The sequence below is a fragment of the Anser anser genome (genome assembly GCF_964211835.1).
Source record: "Anser anser genome assembly, chromosome: 10".
NCBI classification, from domain to species: Eukaryota; Metazoa; Chordata; class Aves; order Anseriformes; family Anatidae; genus Anser; species Anser anser.
In genome coordinates this window covers 11,604,719-11,618,766 of record NC_139730.1, presented here as the reverse complement: position 1 = coordinate 11,618,766, position 14,048 = coordinate 11,604,719, and the positions used below count along the sequence as shown (strand labels likewise).

At 46.9% G+C, this 14,048-nt stretch overlaps 1 protein-coding gene across 1 annotated transcript in view; it reads right to left on the bottom strand.

Moving 5' to 3' along the window:
- The window catches only part of CSNK1G1 (casein kinase 1 gamma 1), a 141,420-nt gene that overhangs the window by 120,619 nt on the left and 6,753 nt on the right, over positions 1–14,048 (bottom strand). The window contains exon 2 of the mRNA XM_083849567.1: positions 2,907–3,014. The gene's annotated coding sequence lies outside the window, so the exon portion shown is untranslated. The remainder of the gene's footprint in view (positions 1–2,906; positions 3,015–14,048) is intronic.

The following is a 14,048-nucleotide window of genomic DNA, read 5'->3' as shown; positions in this document are numbered from 1 at the left end:
GGTATATCAGTGCTTTACAACCAACACCCAACAGGTGAAGCCACACTGTGCTGAACTGGAGGCGCGACTGTGGAAAGAGTTCATAGCTGAAAAGGAACCCTAATGGCATCACCATTTGAGTCCCCAGGACACCTTATAAGATTACAGATCTTTGATACAGGCTCTACAGATCATGAAGTCCCGCAACAGGGGAGGCAGCATTCCCAAGAACATCTCAAACCGCGTAACTTGAATATACTGGAATTGCACTTCACATTATGTACCTTTCTACAAATAGATATTGCTGTTCTTTGAGGAGAGCTTCAGCACTTAAATAATCCAGAAGCCTGATGGATGACTAATACAACTAGAAAGCTTCGCGTGCAGAAGGATATTTTAGCTACCACACATCATCAGGATGACTCTCAGTGCACAGCCCCAGAGCAGCAGAGGCACCTATGGGTTTCACTGCTGTCCCCCTTTTTGGGCATCGAGGCTCAGGCTTTGGGTCCAGCTGGCTTGCATTGGTATTGCATGGAGAAGTCCACCTGCAACCCACCCCAATCGATTTGATGGCACAGTACCGTCCGGCACAAGCCGCCACTGGTCCAGGTCTACCACATACCGGCACACACCGCATCTACTACAAGGCAGAAAGCCACTCCAAAGCTCCACTTACTGAGCACAGCAGAGATGTGCCACACAAGCAACTGCTCAATCTGGGAATTTCACCATTTAATCAGCTGCTGTTGCTCCTGTTCATCTGTGCCACCTGGGATAAAATCTGGTCCTAAAGCCACACTCCTCAAACTTAAGGTGGCACTGCAGGTTCGCCAAGCACACTGGAGGAAAACAGGGCAGGCTGGGGAGCTAGCCCCTCTCTTGTACAGCCAAAGCCTGTTTTCGCAGCATAGACACACAAGCAGAAGGGCCTGGCACAGGTTTCACTGGAGCTGGGAAGAGTCATGCCGGTGTGCCTCTGCTTGGGGATCCCAACAGAGGGAGCGTGCAGATGGAGGCTCCCTGAATGGGTAAGGTGCTGGCTTACAGAGGAGCATGGGAGAATGAAAGTCGTGAAATAGGAAAACCAGAGCTGGTTTAAGTGTTAAAATACACAGAAAGATAAGACAGGAGGCAGGAACAGGATACAAGCGTAGGCAGCTCAGGAGCAAGATCTGTGGCTGAGACAGCAGCACTTTTCAGTGTCTTGGAACCGATAAAGAGTTTCAGTAATGCATTATCAACAATCAGAAAACAACATGCACTTGGGTCTCCTCAGCATCTGATCTCACGTTCACATTGCCTAGCAGTCTGTGCTAAAAATCTACATCTTTGTGTCAGTGGCTGAACAGAAAGCAAGCGAGGGAGGCAAGTTAAACATTGTGAGCTGGGCAGAAGCTTCTCTCAAGCTGAAAAGCACACTATGATCCCAAACCCCATGGAAACAGTTTCATCTGATAAAGTTCTCAAGATCCCAGACTTGCAGGTAGGGAAGAAGAAAAACAAGCCAGTGACTTCTGTCATGAAAGAAACCCTCCGCAACATCACATCAACAAAGTGGGCTGCTTCAGACTCCAGGGCCTTGCTTATCTTTAAGACAAAATAATATAAAAACAAAGCAGAGTCAGATGCCTACAGACTGCTGCGTTCACATGAAGATATTAAAAGCACTGTACTGCACCAGCCTGAATTGCTCAAACTAAAGACTTTTCAAGCAATTAATGGCACTCCTACTACTGGCACCAAAAAGAGATAAATCAGTTTCAGGGGATGAAACTGCATAATAATTGGACATACCATACAAAGCAAAATTGAAAACCGATTTCTCTTCCAGGCTTGAAGCTACTGAAAGCATCGAACTATCAGCTGCTCATTTGTTCCCCCTGCCCCCATTGAAATTACCAAAAGTCAAAAGTTTATTAGGCTATCTACACAAAGTTTAACTACACAAAGTTTAAAATGAAAATTACAATTTAGAAAGAATTTGTTTTGTGAAGCCATTTTGTTCAAAAGTAGAAACAGTACCCCAAAAGGATGAGACCATTAAGATCTGAAACCAAAGACCCAAAACATTTAATCACTATTACTTAGTCTGCACTGGCTTACGTTCAAACAACAGAAAAAATTTGTTGCCTTTTTTCAGAAGCCCAAAAAGGAAACTGTAGTGCCACTTTCACTCCTGCAGTACTCCTTACAAACACCCCAAAAATGCATGCCAAGCAGAGGCACATTGCTCTCTAAAGGTCCTCTCTTATCAAACCAAAACACTTGCTTTTTTGTTTTGTTTACTTTCATCACTACCACCTATTTTGTGAAGTCAAGGTATCTATCCACACTGACATCAAATACCCACCTATGAACGTTATTTCCTTTGCTTTCTCTGTTCTGGAGAAGAAAACTCAGCATCTTCTGAGTTTTTTTATTAAGATTAACCAATGAAACAAGCAGAATAGGTAACCCAGCCCATATTTTACACATCACACCAGAACAAATGCTCATTTACAAAGCATGTCAATTCTCCTCCTGGTAACAGAGTTAAAACACTTGTCTAGAAGCTTCAGCTCCTTACAAAAGACTTTGGACTCTCCCTGACTATCCTGCCCCATTTCCTTGTTGAAGATATTCATTGTTGACAGGCAGCATTGCAGCTACCTAGTTTTCAGCTCAACATGCACATTTCTAAAATTAAATAAAGCTACGGAAAGTAGATCAGAGATGCAAGTTCCCAGAGAAGTTACTTCAGGTAAGAAAAATGCTGGCAAAACTGAGAGAAAATACTAAAAAGGAAATAAGGCATAGGAATTGAACTTCTTGCATTTGGGTCTCCTGGCGTAACTCCACAGACTTAATAATTAGATACTTCTTAGGAACAGAGGTAAGAGCTGCATGCTAAGACCCTCCAGAATATGAAGCCACATGGTACTCACCACACGTGTTGCAATTCACTTCTTGTGTCTGCTATCTGAAATCACAGGGCAGGAAGTGCTGGGGCATAGGAGCAGCACAGCAGCTAGCCAGTCATATCTGTAATGAATCTGGAAGGCAAAAGAAAACATTTTAGAAAATCTAAAGGCAACAGCTAAAGCTAGCAACTTCCAGTCTTGCTTTATTCTGCTAAGAAATAAGAGCACGGTTTCCAGTTTTCAGTTTAATACAACTTCCATGTGTACTGCAGAAGAAACTGAGCCGAACAGCACTTCTTACAGAAAAAATCTAGTGTTTCTTCTTACCTCCGTGTCTCGGCAAACTAACAGCCTTCTGTGCAATAACATGAACCTCAGTTCAGAAGACAACAGGGTTTTCTTAAAACACAAGTTTCCGTCTCTGGAAATTCTGCCTTTTGTTTTTGGTAAACTGCATTTCCCCACCTTGGGAAACAGGTTCCCAAACATGCAGCAGCATCCCTGGGCTGACTACACCTCCTGCGATGCTCCGGGCAGTTTGGTCAGCACAAGAGGCTTTGTTTGTTTGCGCCTTTTTCCTCAAAAAAAAAAAAAAAAACACCCTCCAGTACACGTAGCCCCTGTGACAAGGAGGTGAAGGTTGAACCGAAATGAAACTGTTCGAAAATATTTCTGGAAAGCTCTGCTTTGAATGAGCAAATACAGGTTACTCTGTTCTGCATTCAAAACTTAGGTGCTTAACTTCCTTTGGAGAAAGAGCATGGGCTGTTCTAACCAAAATCATGATTATAAAAGCAACCTCAAGTTCCAAGAAAACTGACAGTCCGCTCAAAACAGGCCCCAAAACGCTGCAGTGCCATGTCAGACTCCCTTACACGCGCTGCTCTGCAATGGACTACAAGCAACCAGGCTCCCTAATGCAGAGCTAGCACTTTTATTTTCGTAACTATCACAGGAGGGGAAGTTTAAGGGTCTATACGGCCCCCTCCATCCGCTTGTTCTGTAGGCACATGGGGAGAACTGGTCCCCCTACGCTGGCCACTGCAGCAGGGGATGTCTGTCACTTGGCCTGCACTCCACGTCAGCCAGGAACGTATTTCTCCCATTTCCAACATCAAGTACAAGATACAAAGTCATCACCGTGCTGCCAGGAGGCACCACTTTGACCAAAGCACACAAGGTTTTGGTCCCCCTCTGCCCTGTACTGTTACAAACCTGTTGTCAGCCCAGCCTCAGTCACGCACACGTTCCTCCAGAGGCGTTCACCACCTCTCTCCTCGAGGAACTACGGGGATTGCTCATTGGCGTTGCACAGGACTTCAGAAGTCCCACTGAGCTCACAGCAGGCGTCGTTATTAATCCTCGCCTACAATTACCCAGCACCAGCTTGTCAAGGAAGCCACCCAGGCGAGGAAAACACAGCGCAGCCCGACCACTCCAGCGCACAGCCATTCCAGTGGAATGAAGAGGCGTGAGGTCGAGTACATCCCCCAATATTTTATTGCAAAGCACGTAAGGCAAACTTCAAGTAGAAGTGTTTTACGTGATTTGACCAGGCCAAAGGCTACAGTAAGGAAGAACCGGCCAAACTCGTCCCAATCCAAGCCCTACAAGAAACAGAAAATTGTGAGTCCTCTATTCACAGCAGGGGAGGGGTTGCAGCGTCCTCCAGTTGCTTGACAAAGTACCGAGCAGCACTCCTGGGCAAAGGGTAGGAGCAGCCCATTAACATGGCAGTCCACATATTTAAACGCTGAGCACCTTTAGCCCAGTGAAGCTTGCTCTTTCACCACCTTGAACGTGCCCTAGTTAAACTTACAAGGAAAACAGAAGCAACGCACTCAAATTCTTAACAGGGATCATTGACCAAAGACTGCCTCGGTATCTCCACATAAATACCAACTTCTACTGAGAACTGGCATCTCCCAACAAGGAAGCTAGACAGGAGACTATTTATAACCTGCTCCACGTCACAGTGATTTACTTTAGGAATAAAACTAAATCATTTCATGCTCTGCTAAGGCTAAAGTTTGAACCAGGGGTTAGACGTTATTCACATTCTGCTTGAAGAACGGGAACGCTGGCACAGTACAAAAGAGTCAAAGTACAACGTAAGAAGATCCCCAGCGCAGGTCCATCCCTGCCATTTCCTGCTGGCAAAGCCAAGTTACGAAAACCCGTCCCCACCTCGCACAAGACATTCGCTAACAGACCTTTCGACCTGCAGCACAGCAAACACAGCTCCTCCCGTGTTCACATAACAGCGCCTCCTCGGACGGACTCCAGCCTCCTAGGAGCATTTGAAGCTCAAAAGATGGAGCTCATTTTCCAGCCTTAACCCAGCCACGCACTGACGATGCTGGGCTCACCCAGAAGTCCGCTCTGGAGCGAGATCGCTCAAGCAACGTGTGGAGGACCCCGGAGTAATGGGAGGATCCAGCTCACGGCTGCAACATACGTTAAACCTGGACTAGAAGCCAGCAACCTCGTTCAGCTGTTAAGCGTGGCACAAAATTAAGCCGCCTCTTGGAGGGAGAAAAAGCAATGGTTAACACGCAAGAATATGTGGACAACCCGGTTGGAGCACAAGTTTATTATGGTAATGAGCTCCAGCCTTTCCACGTTCAGAGAGCCTCACGGCCCAAAACCTAAAATTATGCAGAAGACAGGTGAGCGCATCTGTTCTTTATGGGAAGACTGAGGCTGCTACAGAAAGAAGGAATGAGAATGAAAGGCTGTCCAAAACCACAAACAGCAAGACAGACCCCTTCCAGCTTTTGACAGATAATTAAATTTTTGTGTGCTTAATTAGTACCTCCAGACACTTGGCGCACTTCCTGTGACATCTCCTTGATGGCACTAGCTATAGGCTTTAGGCTTGGGGACATACATCTCAGCTTGAAAGCAACAGACCTTGGCTTTGCATGGCCATGCAGAAATAATGCAGAATCCTTCAACCAGGTCGCTCTGGTTCCCACCAAGCAACTGACTTCAGGAAGAGGAAACTTATTTTGGAGTGCCATAAGCAGAGAGATAGGAAGCATTCAGGGATGTGAAACCGTGTCTAGATAACATCATATTGTTTGGGCAAGCCCCATGGACACCCAAACGCCCTTCTAGCTGTCAGTGAGAGGAAGAGGACACACCAGAGGTTTTCAGTATCGCTAGATATTTTTCCCCATTACTTCTCAAAGCAAGGAGCAGTCAAGAAGCCAACTTTGCAGTTTGTTTTAGGTTCAGAGTCAAAACTAACATCCCTGAAGGCACCTCATGAATAGCTGAATTTGCTACCTTAATGTACGTGGCCAGATCTTTCATCTCCTCGTGGGGCCGTGGCAATCTCTGACAGTCAGAACCAAGAGATGAGATTTCCAAAGCGAGTTCAGGGCATACCGCTGACGCTGCTCGGCTCCCAGGGGAGGACCTCGCTTCCGCCAGGGCAGGGAAGATGACTCCACAAAACCCCTCCTTACAGGCGCTCTCGGGAAGCTGGTACACAGACAGGTTTTGGATCTGTTGTACTTTACCTCATTATTCTTTCATTGCCAGTTAGCAGCACAAAGCTCTGGATAACACTGGAAAAACACGCACTTATCTTTAGGCTTGAGGCTTCTACAGCCTTACAAATTAAAGCATGGGAGCAATAGCAAAATTCGGGCCTAATGGATGTACCCCACTCCCAAGTCTTCACACCATCCATCCAGCACTGCAAAAGGGTAGAAAGGCTCCCAGAGGCACTAGGAGGGAGCAAAACCTCAAGGGCAAACACACCGCTCCAGCGCTGGCATCAAGTTTGAACAAGGAGAAATTTGACTGGTCACGTGCAGAATTTGTAGCTCCACAGAAACAAGTGCTTAATTTGAAAAATCACCCATCAGACCTGGATCGACATTCATTTAGGTCAGCAGATTTTTAACCAGAGAGCTCCACACCCACATGGAAAAACACGGCTTCTGTAGGCCACTTCTGGTGCGCAGGAGACTTTTCAGAAGACCTCAATACTGTTGGACAGTTTGGGCATAAAAACCTGAAACATTTCTATTCCAAGTCAAACATATAAGTGTTCAAAAGCTTTGTCTGGAGAAAGGCTCGCCTTCCCTACTGGAAGACATCATTTCTCTTCACAAGAGCGAGCAATCCGCAGGTACACACCGCGCTCCTGGTCTTTGCCTCGTGGCCCTGTATTACACTCTCCTCTCACACAGGCCTTTAGCCTGAGCATTAAAAGAAAACCTGGGACACTTCAAACAGCAGAGACAAACCCCAGATGTTAAGTTTCAGAACCTGGAAACGTACGGAGGTTTCTGAAGCCTCCACAGGTACGAAGGTCCGGCAGCGGCTGGGGGAAGGCTCGCGGAAGGAGAGCCCAGGAGCGGGGAAAGAAGAGGGCAAGCACGCGTAACGCCTCCCCGCACCCCTCCGGCCCCCGCTGCGCTTAGCTCTGGGCCTTCCCACCTCAGTCTGGCCTTTTGGCTATTCAGCACAGCCTCCTCGCAGGCATAAAATCCACTGCATAGATTAAATAAGCAGCATTGTGTGCCAGCTATCAGTGAATAATTAGCAAATGCTGCTTATTTGTCAGGAGATATTAAAACCTATGCCTAGCGGACATAAAAGCAGAAAAGACTCAAGCCGCACATTAAGGCTGTCTGCCTGCAGAATGTGGAAAGTAGCTGTGTCAAGAAGAAAAATCTTACCTTGTCAGGTATTCTCCTGTCTTTTCACTAGAAATAAATACTTGCATTCAACACCTGGAGAAGAGCTGGGCACGCAGCTCTCAGCCTTAACCACTACACTTGAAGCAAAGCCCCTGTGTGGATTCAGTAATTTGCAAATTCCTCTCTGAATACGCCCCAAAGCTGACATCTACATTTATTCTGCTCAACTGGAGAATAAAAAGTCAGCTTTTATTCTGGCACTGTACTTGGGCATTGCTCAGAACAGTATTTATCGTCTGACACCTGGGTAAAAACAAGTTTAAAAAAAACACACTGCTGCTTGCAAAGCCTTGCAAATACCATTCAACTTCTCTCTCTCAATTCCCTCAAGTCTCATGAGTAGCCCACACATTTCAAATGTAGCAGAGTACAGCAAGCAGGTCTCGATCTCAATTTTCCCTTTACAAAAGCAGAACAGCAACCAAAACTTGGCGTTACGCTGCAGCATGCCAAACTGCAATCTCTGCACACACAAGCTGCAGACAACTGCTGAAACCTGCACGTACTTCTAATAGCCTGCGTAGCAGGAAGCCTACATTTTGTTAGCAGCAAAGTGCTGAGGACTTCAAATCTGATGCCAACGGCCTGCATGATGAAAGGGAACAGAACGGTGCCATGAATAAGTCGAGGAGACCATAAAATTCAGAGAAAACACGCAGACAAGTTCAGATAGCCCTGCTTACAGCACGTGAACGTCATGAAAGGAAATTCTTTAAATCTTGAATCATTCAGAGCAGCGCCCTGCTTACTCTAAATTTCATTAAGTGAAGTTTTCACTGCCTATACTTACTTGAGGTGTTCCCGACAGGCAGCTAGACCACACATTTCCAGTGGCAATGAATCATTTGGTATTAGGTGGCTCAGTGACACCTCAGCCTGAGTGGACAAAGATGTTACAGCCTCACGGAAGATGTTCACAAAAATAATTGTGTTTTATCCTTCAGACACCAGCCTCTGCTCCCGAAACCTTGACCTGCTTAACACAGCCTCCAAAGCTGGAAAAATCAAATGGGCAAAGCCCACCCAAGCAGTATTTCACTTCTCGCTTCCAGATGACTTAACCTTTCCCCCAGACAACTGCAGAAGCTGTGCAAGAAACAGGAGTCTGAAAGATGGTGTGTGGCTCCAGGAGAAACAAGCACGCACCCGAACACAAAACATCCACTTTTCACTCACACAGAGGCTGCTATGGAGACAGTTAGCTTGACAGCCCTATTCCGATGACAAAAATATACCAGAGTGATAGGTGAGAAGTTAGAACAGGGCTGCCCTCCTTGCCTATAAGGACCCAAATCAACCACAGAGCAGAGAACGAGCCTCCTGTTTGGCTTCCCTGAAGCAGGAGCAGAGGGCCACCAACCAAACCACACCGATTAACGGCCTGAGCGTGAGGCGAGCTCAGAGAAAAGGACTGAAATAGAACACACACCTTGACCAAACACGACGTATATATAGCCAGTTATATTTAGAAGTGGGATTTTGAACTTTCGTTATCTTATCAAAGCAGGCATTAAGGAACACTCTGACCACAGTTGGTCTGAAGTGCCTCCACTCACCTGGCACCTTCCTCTGAAGCACCCAGTACCCAGATCACGCTGTGTGTTACCATTAACCACGTACGTTACCGTGCACATTGCTCAGACTTTGGATTTCCCTCCCCTAGGATCCCTTTCCAGGTTACACAGCCGATACTCTCCTGAAGTTGACAACATCCATACAAGGAGTATTTCCACTCCCCAGTCCCTCCTAGAAAGGGTTGGAAATCCCTCTGAAGTCTAAAAGAAGTCATGTTAAACGGGATTTGTCTTATTACACAAGTTCACACTCCTAGATTTCAATCCCAGCCTAGAACATGCAAGCACATATCTAAAGAAAAATTAAGAATCTCATCTAGTCCAAGTTTTCTTGCAAGATGCCTTTGATTGACACCTGATGATGAGATACTTCAGTTCTTCATGCACTTTTGAAGAAAAGTGTAATCAAGCTGTTAGAGCACCTACCTCTCCTAGCTGTGATGATTTGCTCGACATTCCCCCACTTCATACGCTGCTTCACCAAGTCATTAACGCTCCTAACATTCTGCAGCATAGCTGCCCGCTCAGCTGATACTCCTCCTGCAGCACAAGCCAGTAACGTACAAGCTGCTATTTGGGGTCTGCTCTCCCTACCTGACAGGCTCAGGCCATGACCATGGCAGAGCACAAAGCTTGTCACGTACTTGGGTGACACCTTCCAGAAGAAGCCCACGAGTCTCCATTCATCAGCACTTGTGCTGCTCCTCAAGAGCTTCGTTCCAGCAGACTTTAGGTTCTCCACAGCTTCTCGTTATCTCTCCTGGTTCTCCTCCTCCACTTGTTGTCTCCTTCTAGTGGAGGCCAACAACACAGTTAACAACTACTAGCCAGCCAGATGGCTTTATTAAGTGCCTATCAGGTTGGAAACTTGTGATACTTCCCTCAATTAAACTCACATAGTTGTGGCTAATGGTAGTTAAAAAAAAATCACATGAGAACATTAAGAGCCTACAAAAATAAATGCGTAATACACTCTAGAAACTGGGGAGATGCCTACAATATGGAACTCGCACAAAGACGCAACACGATCTTTGAAGACGACTCAAAGCGTGCTCCCCACAAAACGCAGCAAACCCAAGCGCTGCAGCAACCCCGAGCAGAACTCCTGCTGGTTTCTCTTATCAGCCTGCTTGTGAAGGAGTCTGCCTCATTACAATAACAGGAGAAAAACAACCCAACCATACCCGGAGAGTTTTGTGCCAGGTTAGAGGCAGAGCAGCTCACAAACAGGTTTGACGAGCACCAGAAGCAGTGCATGGGAACGGCAGGACCCAAACCTCCACTTCTGGGCACAGCACTGGGAGCCGCAGCCTTCAGGAGCTTTCTGCTCCACCGCTGCACGCTTCAGTCCCGAGCGAGGATTAAGCTCCGCGGGGTTAGTGTCTAGGCGCAAAGCTACATCGACAGCTCCTCAAACGTGCTGAAAAGACCCCAGGCACGTTCTCACTGGTAAACGCACGCTTTGACAGCCCAGTTTCTGATTGGAAGTAGATTTTCAGCAGGCGTGGATCAGGAAGCCGAGAAACCACAAGAGCAATCCCCAGCTGGGCAGCCACGCCACGAGCACCAGCCAAACAGCACTGGTGAAGTGTTGTGATCATCGCTGTGGGGACCTTATGTAATTCGTATGACACAGAGCAGGACATTAGGAGGTGCATGCCTTGCTGGTTATTGTGACGACCCAGTTCTGGGCTATTAGCCCATCACCGCCTGCGAAGGAACGCCTGATTGTCTGCTGCTCACAATCCCACACTAGGCGAGCTGAAGAGAAGCATTATGATCACCTCCTCCCACTCGCTGCACAAAAAAGGTGGAATCTAAAGAATCTTCCCTTTTAAAGTGACCGAGAACTTCTTGTTCAATCACCTAATTTGTCCCTTTCTAAAATTTCTCCAGTTTCAGTTTCTACCCATCCCACCTTGAAATGCCTTTACACATAAACCACAGTATGCTATATGAAATCTCCTCTGCTTATGCACAGACGGGAGAGCTGCAGCTATGTACGGCATGCTGAGAAGCACCTCGAGAGCTCCCTTCTTCTAGGTATCCATAAGCCATCCTCCCGAGCTCTTCGCAAGTATTTTCTCCCCGATATTTCCAAAGAAGGGGGTTCATGAAGCAGGAATAGTTGAACACAACAAGAAATCCTCTGCTGGTGTTCTGTCCCTCCACGACAGCGCGGAGCAGTGAGCTCAGCCAGCTCCTGCAGCAGATCACAGATGCTGGCACGGACATGCCTGCCCCGTCCTACCAGCGTTCATCTTGTGGACCGCGGGTTTCTCTGACCACTTTTTGAACACATCTAAGCCGGCAGCCTCCACAGACTCCTAGAACAGTGAGATCCAGAGCTTTGTTGCCTGCTCTTCAAAGAAATGCTTCCAAACTGTAGAGGCTCAGGCATTTCAGACGCTCCGCTGCCTCCAGCTGCCCTTCTCTGTGTTTCCCACTGAAGATGCAACAGGCAGAAACGCACAACGCAATACGTTTACACAGACATTCACGCACTGAAATTCCTTCAGCGTTACTCAATGACCGTAGTACTTAATCAGATTAAGATTTCATCCCTCCAAAAAATTAAAACAACAACACATACTACCTGTAGCAAGAGACCAGCATGCCAACAACAACCCAGTCAAGGGCAGAGAGAATAGATAAATCCTGTCAGCCCCAAACAGCAAGCCGTGCCCTTGCTAAGGGCTTTGCCCACTCACCTGCAAAGAGTTTCCTTCACAAGCCAAAAAACCACACCACTCACTGCACTCCTGCACCCAATGAAGCACAGCAGACACTCGAAAATCCTGTTCTACTTCCCAGCACCAGCTTCTCCCATTCAGCTGGCAGCGTGCTACCATCTGCAGAGAAGTGTGGCATTTTTCAGGGACGGCAGAAGAGCTCCAGAAACCCCATTATACATTAAGGTAACCTCCTTATTACACTCGTAGGACGAGTTATGAATTTAATTAGAATCAGCTGTAACAAAAAGCTGTTAAGGTGAACACAGAGGATCAGGCAGACAGCACACAGAGCTGGGCAGCTCTGGCACGTGCTGTGCCGTGTGGATTTACCTCCTTGTGCAAAGCGAGACCGTCTCACACCCTGACAACTTCTCCCAGAAGCTGGAATAATGCACTGCTTTGTACAGATGAATTTAACCTCACCCTGAATGCAAATATTACCATTCACAGGCTTCGGAAATAGCACCCATATGAAGACACTTTGATTCAACTTCCACTTCCCATCCCTAATCTTCAGCATAGCTGTCAATTGGAAGTGTTCATTACCAAGTAATCCCCACTACACACCACGTCATCTCTGTCCTCTTTGAAGCCTTAATACCCATCGGTGAGGATCACTTTGTACCAGCAGATCACTTGTAGGCCTTCTGAACCGCATCCAGACACGGAATTACTGCCAGCAGCAGCACTGCAAGCAGCAGCCGATTATCCAACACAAAAAGCTTTTCAGCGTCACTGATCCCCAAAGCTCTGTCCACCACAGAAATTCGGCCTTTACATTCTGATTTAGGCATCTATAGATGAGTGGAAGAAGTCCTTGTTGTTACAAGGTCATACCTAGCTTGCTAGAAGACTAAATTTAACCACCTGTGCCTCAGGCAATTCTACTAGTTCTGGGAAGAAGGGGTACTGGTGTTGAGCAGGGGTCCAAGGGTAAATTCCCCGGAAGACGTGACTCCATTTAATTGCAGATGATCTCAAAGCTATTAGCAGGGAGCCCAATCGCAATTCATCGAAAGAGGAGACATTTAAATACTACACAGAACTAGCATCAGGACGCCGCCGCTCCGTTTTAAGGTAGGTTTGTTCAAGTGGCGTAAACTATTACTACGTTCAGTTTTAGATTTGGTAAGAGAGGAGTTCAAGAAGGTTTAACAGATGGGGTTTCAGCACAAATGTATTTTAGAACACCTCCTTAGCAAGCATATTTCCGACTCTAACACGCCGTGCACTACAAGCGTAACGCCATGGAAGAGCTGATCAACACAGGGATTTCTCCAAGCTTTTGTAAATGTTACCAGAGACTGACTGAACAGTTTGCGAAGACAAGCTCCAGTTTACCAAAAGGTGTCACAGCAAACAGCTTTGTGACACATTTACTAATTTCCCAAGCCAGAAAGATGGGGATGACTCAGATTCTCCAGCAGCAGCACTAGCTGCGTTGGGTCTTCGGATCAGTATCAGCAGCAAGCCCACGGAAGCATCACAGCGCTCAAGCGAGGTTCGAAGTCCAGAATCACTGCAAGCGTTTGAGAGAACCTACATTCAAAATGGAAGTTTGAGAGTTTGGTGTGAAGACTTCACTGAGGAATACAACTACGCCGTCTGTCTCAGCCCTGACGACTTCGCAGACCCTGAAGAACCTACTTTGGTGCAAAACACTTGAACAGGAGCATTAGTTCAATCACACTTAATAGAACAAAATTAGGATTACTGAGATCACTGCCCCAAATCAACAAGAACATAAGGTTTCTCGTGCTGGATGTTGAGCACGCAGGGTCCAGCTAGACACCTGTAAGTCACACTCCATTCCCTTGAGTCTTCGAAAACAGGAGGCTGCCTGAACATCCGACCTTCACCCCTGCAGCTCCTTGCACCTGAGCCCACCACTGCAGCACCCCCGGCCAGGAGGGATCCCCAGAGCCTGCCGTAGATCGCGTTGTCTCCTTGCTGTCGAAGCTCTGTTTTCTGCAGAGACCCGAAAGAACAGAACAAGTGGTTCCAGCACACCACGCCCCAAACCATAGATCTCGACAAGCGAAGGCACTCTGGCACACACAGTAACTGCTAACACAAGCGATAAAAAAACACCGAGTACCAGTGCTGTAGCCAGTAAGTCCAGACAAAAACAAAGGGCTG